This window comes from Cnephaeus nilssonii (genome assembly GCF_951640355.1).
Source record: "Cnephaeus nilssonii genome assembly, chromosome: 24".
Classification (NCBI taxonomy): domain Eukaryota; kingdom Metazoa; phylum Chordata; class Mammalia; order Chiroptera; family Vespertilionidae; genus Cnephaeus; species Cnephaeus nilssonii.
The window spans coordinates 15,370,545-15,377,479 of record NC_137095.1 but is presented as its reverse complement, the minus strand read 5'-3'; positions in this window follow the sequence as shown (position 1 = coordinate 15,377,479).

The window sequence follows — 6,935 nt, the reverse complement described above, 5'->3', positions numbered from 1 at the left end:
CGGGGGCCCTCGGCCGCGCCTGGGGGCGGAACCACTCCCGCCGCACCCACCGCAGAAGGGCTCTTGGGTGGCCGCGCCCGGAGACCCAGGCCGATCGCCTCCTCCGCGCTCGGGCCCTCGTCGCGTCCCGGTCTGGAGCGGGGCAACGGTTGGGGCGGGGCCGCTCCGGCGAGCGCGAGAGGCACCGGGAGCTTCCCCGGCTGGGCCCGGGCGGGCCGGGGACCTGGTGCGGGCCGCGCTGCCCTGGAGGCTGGGTCAGCCGGAGCCGGACCGGCCCCGAGCTGCGGCCGGTAACCTGGCCGCGTGGGGGGGGGGGGGGGCGCGCCCGCCGCCGCCCTTGGCTCGCGGGAGGGGAACTACGTGCAGGGGCGGCCGGCGCGCTGTTCGGGGGGACGCGGGGCCCCTTCCTCCTTCTCCCTCCTCCCAGGCCCAGGCCCGCAGCCAACTTCTCCAGGCCGCCCCTCTCCCACCGCGGTCGGTCGGGGCGAGGCTCCACACGGTGCCAGCTGCGGGGACCCCGCCCACTGCGCGCCACCCACCCGCTGGCGAACCGCCCCAAGGAAAGGCTCGGCTGCGCCCAGCTCTCCGTCCGCCCCCACCCGCTCCCGGGCCCCGTCCACTTGCCCTTGACTCTCCAAGGCGCCCGCGCTCGCTCGCCCGCCCTCCGCCCTCGCCATTCTCCTCCGGGCCTGGGCCAACGCCCGAGTGGCCGGTGCCCAACTTCGGGGCGAACCCCTGACCGGACCCACAGCCCCTGACCCTGCAGCCCTGGGCCCTTCTTCTTCTTTTATTTTTTTAACTAGAGGCCTGATGCACGAAATTCATGCACGGGGGTGTGTGTGGGGGGTGTCCCTCAGCCCAGCCGGCACCCTCTCCAATCTGGGACATCCCTCTCGCAATCCAGGACCCCTGGCTCCTAACCATTCACCTGCCTGCCTGCCTAATGCCCCCAACTGCCCTCCCCTGCCAGCCTGGTCGCCCCCAACTGCTCTCCCCTGCCAGCCTGGTCGCCCCCAACTGCCCTCCCCTGCCAGGCTGATCTGGAACCTAACTGCCCTCCCCTGCCAGCCTGATCTCGCCCCCAACTGCCCTCCCCTGCCAGCCTGATCTCGCCCCTAACTGCCTCTGCCTGGGCCCCCACCACCATGGTTTTGTCCAGAAGGAAATCAGACATCCGGAAGATGGCTGGTTGACCCGGTCTAATTAGCATATTACCCTTTTATTAGTATAGATGTATTTTTATTGACTTCAGAGAGGAAGGGAGAGGGGGACAGAGAGAAACATCCACGATGAGAGAGAATCATGGATGGGCTGCCTCCTGCACGCCCCCACCTGGGGATCGAGCCCGCAACCCAAGCCTGTGCCCTGACCGGGATTCCAACCCTGGCCTCTTGGTTCATAGGTCCATGCTCAACCACTGAGCCACACTGGCCAGGACAAGGGTCAGCTGTGTGTTTAATTCCCCCCGGGGTCTCCAAACCTGTACGCCCAGTGCATTCTTCCTCACGGTAGGAAGCTGCCAGAGATAACGCTTCACGAAAAATGGAGACGTTGACCCAGAAAAGAGAGAGAAGGCAAGTGATCCAGGAAGCAGGTGTTCACGCCAGGAGGGTGGGGGCGGGGGCGGGGGCAGAGGTACCCCCAGGCCAGGCGGGGGGCTGGTCTGCAGCTGCAGGGACATTTCTCCAAAAGGTGGGAGAGAGAGGATCTCGGAGGGGCCGGGTCATGTTGCCGCGTAAGCATCTCGCAAATCCCCATGGCTTCGTCCTGGCCCCGGCTAGGCGTCTGTCCGTCCGTCCGTCCGTCCGTCGGTCCTGAGGCACCTGGGGACCCAGGTTGGTGGAGTAGCCAGCGGTCGCCTACCTTCCGGACCTCACGGACCAACAATGGTCCGCGGATTACCGGTTGGCCACCGCTGGAAGGCGGGGCACATGCCCCATAGGGGGAGCGATTTGATGTGTAAGGGGGGCGATTTGAGAAGGCGTTATTCACAGTGAATGTTTTGCATGTCTTACGGTTCGAGGGGCCTCGTGGACAGTCTATACATATATACGGTGACATATTGATGCACCTCCGTTCTGTATTATGTTTTGAAACTTTATTTGCTATTTTTTCATATCCCTTCATATTATTATTATTTAAAAATATATTTTATTGATTTTTTATAGAGAGGAAGGGAGAGGGAGAGAGAGAGAAACATCGATTAGAGAGAAACATCCATCAGCTGCCTCCTGCACACCCCCTACTGGGGATGTGCCCGCAACCAAGGTACATGCCCTTGACCGGAATCGAACCCGGGACCCCCCAGTCCGCAGGCCGACACTCTATCCACTGAGCCACACTAGTCAGGGCTTGTTATTATTATTTTTTAAACACTTCCTTTCCTTAGTGATTTCTTCCTCAGTACGTCCACTGTCCTTTCGTCCTTCTGTTTTTCTCTCTCATGGAGGCCATGTTCTTTGGCAGCTGGTTTAGACCAAGTTCATGGCCTCTGAGGCTTCCTCCACGTGAATGGGAGCTCGCTTTTTAATAACTTTTTAAAAATATATTTTTATTGATTTCAGAGAGGAAAGGGAGAGGGAGAGAGAGAGAAACATCCGTGATGAGAGAGAATCACGGATCGGCTGCCTCCCGCACGCCCCACACTGGGGATCGAGCCCGCAACCCGGGCCTGTGCCCTGACCGGGATTCCAACCTTGGCCTCCTGGTTCCTAGGTCCATGCTCAACCCCTGAGCCACACTGGCCAGGGCAAGGGTCAGCTGTGTGTTTAATTCCCTGGGGTCTCCAAACCTGTACGCCCAGTGCATTCTTCCTCACGGTAGGAAGCTGCCAGAGATAACGCTTCACGAAAAGGGCAGGTGCATGTACCGGGGCAGTTGGCTTCTCTCCTTACAGCTCCCCGACACCATTCATCCCGGGGGGACCTGGATTGCTCATCCCACCATCGGAGGTCAGGCCTGCCCCCCGGCCTGTTCCGGGTGCGCCCCGCGGCCCTGCGGGTCCCTAGCAAGCACAGCGTGTAGACGGGATGCAGTTTGGAGGCTCCTGGATGGGGACCCAGTGGGTAGATGCTGGCAGCTGCCAAGGGCCCCACAGTGGTTTAAGGGAGCATGGGGGGCGGGGACTGGACAAAGCAGCTTTGGCCAATGGCTTTTGATATGCAAATGAGGGGGCGTTCCCCAGCTCCCACCCGCACCAGCTAACTAGTTTGTGATGCAAATGGCCTGGGGCCTCCCACGCAGGGCCTGTCCCTACTGTCACCTCCACCAGGCCTGGCCGGGACCTGGCTCTGGGGACCTCTCGGTCCAGCCGGGAGGGGACAGCCCGACCAGCGTGGCTCAGGGGTGGAGCATCGGCCCATGAACCACGAGGACACGGTTGGATTCCCGGTCAGGGCACATGCCCCGGTTGCACGCTCAATCTCCCAGTAGGGAACGTGCAGGAGGCAGCTGATCCATGATTCTCCTCGTGGATGTTTCTCTCTCTCTCCCTCTCCAAACATCAATAAAAACATATTATTAAACACACACACACACCCCAAAACAGAATGTTTTTGCACCTGAAAAAAAAAAAAGTTAAATAATACAATCGGCTTTGTAAAAATTGTCTGGGCTGCCCTTATGTTCTTAGTCTACCTAAATGCTTTGCTGGGCCGGAGATGGTTTAGCTCAGTGGATGTAGAGTCAGCCTTCGGACTGAAGGGTCCCGGGTTCGATTCCGGTCAAGGGCACATGCCCGGGTTGTGGGCTCGATCCCCAGTAGGGGGCGTGCAGGAGGCAGCGGATCCATGATTCTCTCTCGACATTGATGTTTCCATCTCTCTCTCTCCTCTCTGAAATCAATCAATCGATCAATAAGTAAATAGATGCTCTGTTGGGAGCGCTGGCCAAGCGGGCTGAGTACCCAGTGGTGCCAGGGTGCCCTCCAGGCCTTGCTCGTTGGGGGTACGGCTGGCGGCTGCCCTCTCTCCTGGGGCCCCACCCAGGCCAGCCCAGGTGATTCCTAGAGAGCGTCCCGCCTGGGGCCCTGGAGGGTTGGGCAGGGAGCGTCCTCCGGCCCCGGCCTGGCATCTCTGGCCTCCAGGGCTGGCACCGCCGGCCGGCCGGCCAGGGCTGCCCCAGACACGTGCGTGTGCCCAGCCAGCTGCCACACAAAGCCGCATTGTGGGCCTCGGCCCGGGGGGCGGGCACGTGACGGCAGAGTGTGGGCGGTGGGCCTGCCGGGGGTGCCCCCACCTTCCTCCTGGGCAGGGCTCAGCATCCTCGCCTCTAACCCCGCGAGGCAGGAGCCTGGCCGGGCACAGTTTTTTTTAGGATTTTTTAAAAAATATATTTTATTGATTTTTTTTACAGAGAGGAAGGGAGAGGGAGAGAGAGTTAGAAACATCGATGAGAGAGAAACATCCATCAGCTGCCTCCTGCACACCCCCTACTGGGGATGTGCCCGCAACCAAGGTACATGCCCTTGACCGAAATCGAACCCGGGACCCTTCAGTTTGCAGGCCGACGCTCTAACCACGGAGGCACACCGGCCAGGGCCAGAGGTATGTCGTGCCTTTCCCCATGAGGTCACAGAGCAGGCAGGCTCCCCTCGGCCGCTCTGCCTCCCCAGGCCCGAAGGGCGCCTCGGCCTGGTCGATTTCGGATCTGTCCGCTCCGGGGGCTGCTGGCCGCACGCACCCACGGGTGTTGGGGAAAGTTTGCCGAAACGAAGCATTACTCGTAAAACTGCCTGCTTTGGACCTAACCGGTGTGGCTCAGTGGATAGAGCGTCGGCCTGCGGACTGAAAGGTCCCGGGTTCGACTCCGGTCAAGGGCATGTACCTTGGTTGTGGGCACATCCCCAGCAGGGGGTGTGCAGGAGGCAGCTGATGGATGTTTCTCTCTCATCGATGTTTCTAACTCTCTCTCCCTCTCCCTTCCTCTCTGTAAAAAATCAATATTTTAATGAGCTCAGCCCTAACGCCTCGTCAGGGCCAGACCACATGATTTCTCCGGCCTTCTACGGCCCGAAGGCCGGATGCTCCCCCCCGACCCCCAAAGAGGGGACAGACATTATTCCAGGCGTCTCACAGCGAGATACCCCATTGCAAACGAAAACCACCGCCCGGCCGGCGTGGCTCCGTGGTGGAGCGTCGACCTAGGAACCAGGAGGTCACGGTTCGATTCCCGGTCAGGGCACACGCCTGGGTTGCGGGCTCGATCCCCTGTGTGGGGCGTGCAGGAGGCAGCCGATCCATGATTCTCTCTCCTCATAGATGTTCCTCTCTCTCTCTCTCTCTCTCTCCCTTCCTCTCTGACATCAGTACAAATATATTGAAAAGAAAACCACTGACATGACATCACAGGGACCCTGGCTGGGCTGGAGGCTGGGGAGTCCCTGGGAGACGCAGGCAGGCAGCCGGAGAGGTGGGGGCGGCGGGCCGGGGGGCGGGGGAGGTAATTCCTGGTTGTCACTGGGATCTGAGAACAAAGACAGCGCAAACCCCTCATTTCTGTTCAGGCTAATATTAGCTCGAGAGGAGCTGGGAGGGATGTCCTTTCCCCCGCAGACGTTGTGAATGCTTAAGGGTGAGGAGGAACAGCTTGAGCTCCGCCCCACCCCGGAGCCACACCAGCCAGGGCTCATCACTGATGTTTCTATCGCTCTCTCCTTCTCGGAAATCAATGCAAATTAAAAAAAGAAAAGAAAACGGCACTAAACTTGCTCGTAGCACCCCCCCACCCTCCACCCCACCGCCTTGTCCCGGGGGGCAGAGCCCCGGCGGGTCTGTGTCCCGGCCCCGTGTCCCGGCCCCAGGAGGGCGAGGTCTCCAAGCCCGGGCAGGCCCACGGTGCTGGCGGGCGGGCTCGGGCCTGGGGGGCATCTGATAAGGCTGGTGCCTGGTGCCAGGACAGGTCAGGGCGGAGGGCGCCCCGGGGCAGCAGGCAGGCTCCGGTGGAGACAGAATCCATCCAGCAAGAGCCCCAAACGGCCTCCTCCTCTTTCCCTGGAGCCGGACAATCCAGGGGGTCCGGGGCTGCGGGTCCCTCCCTGAGCCGGTTCAGCAGGGACAGGCTTGACTCCTGTAGGAGCGTTGATTCCAAGCCTGCCGGCTGCGTGGGAGAGCCGCAGGGCATCCACACACATCTGCTCTGCACTGCCCCCCCCCCCGCCCCCACAGGCCAGCTGCTGACAGTGGGAGGAAGGACAAAGATTACATGGGAAGTAGCAAAAGGGTTATGCCAGATGGGCAGCTTACAGGTAAGCGGGCTGGGGGTTTGCAAAGGCCTGTGGGTATGCAAAGGGCTGGGGGGTCTTCAAAGGGCTGGCGGCTGAGCTCCCAGGTGCCACGCGCAGCTCCCAGCCAGGCGAGAAGGTGCCTTCTTTCATCAGAACGACGCAGTCTGGGGAACAGAGCGTGATTCCTACTTCCGACCATTCGAGCTGGTCCCCAACCTTCTATGTCTGCCCCCGTCCGCGAGACCAGCCTGGGGGCCCCTCTGCAGGAAGGCGGGTTCCCAAACCACGGGGAGGCGAGCGAGGCGGCTCCGACTCACTGAGCTCCCAGCTCCCCCACCGGCCCGGCCCGGCGGGGTGAGGGCAGGAGAAGCAGAGACCCTGAGGCTCAGCCCTGCCCGGGCGGGCGGCCCTCACCCCGCGGGATGGGGTCCTGCCCAGACCTCTCCTTTCCCTAGCATCGCGATTCCTTTTTTTTTTTTTTAAAGACCTTGTATTGTCCTAACCGGTGTGGCTCAGTGGATAGAGCGTCGGCCTGCAGACTCAAGGGTCCCAGGTTCGATTCCGGTCAAGGGCATGTACCTTGGTTGTGGGCACATCCCCAGTAGGAGGTGTGCAGGAGGCAGCTGATGGATGTTTCTCTCTCATCGATGTTTCTAACTCTCTCTCCCTCTCCCTTCCTCTCTGTAGAAAAAAATCAATAAAATATATTAAA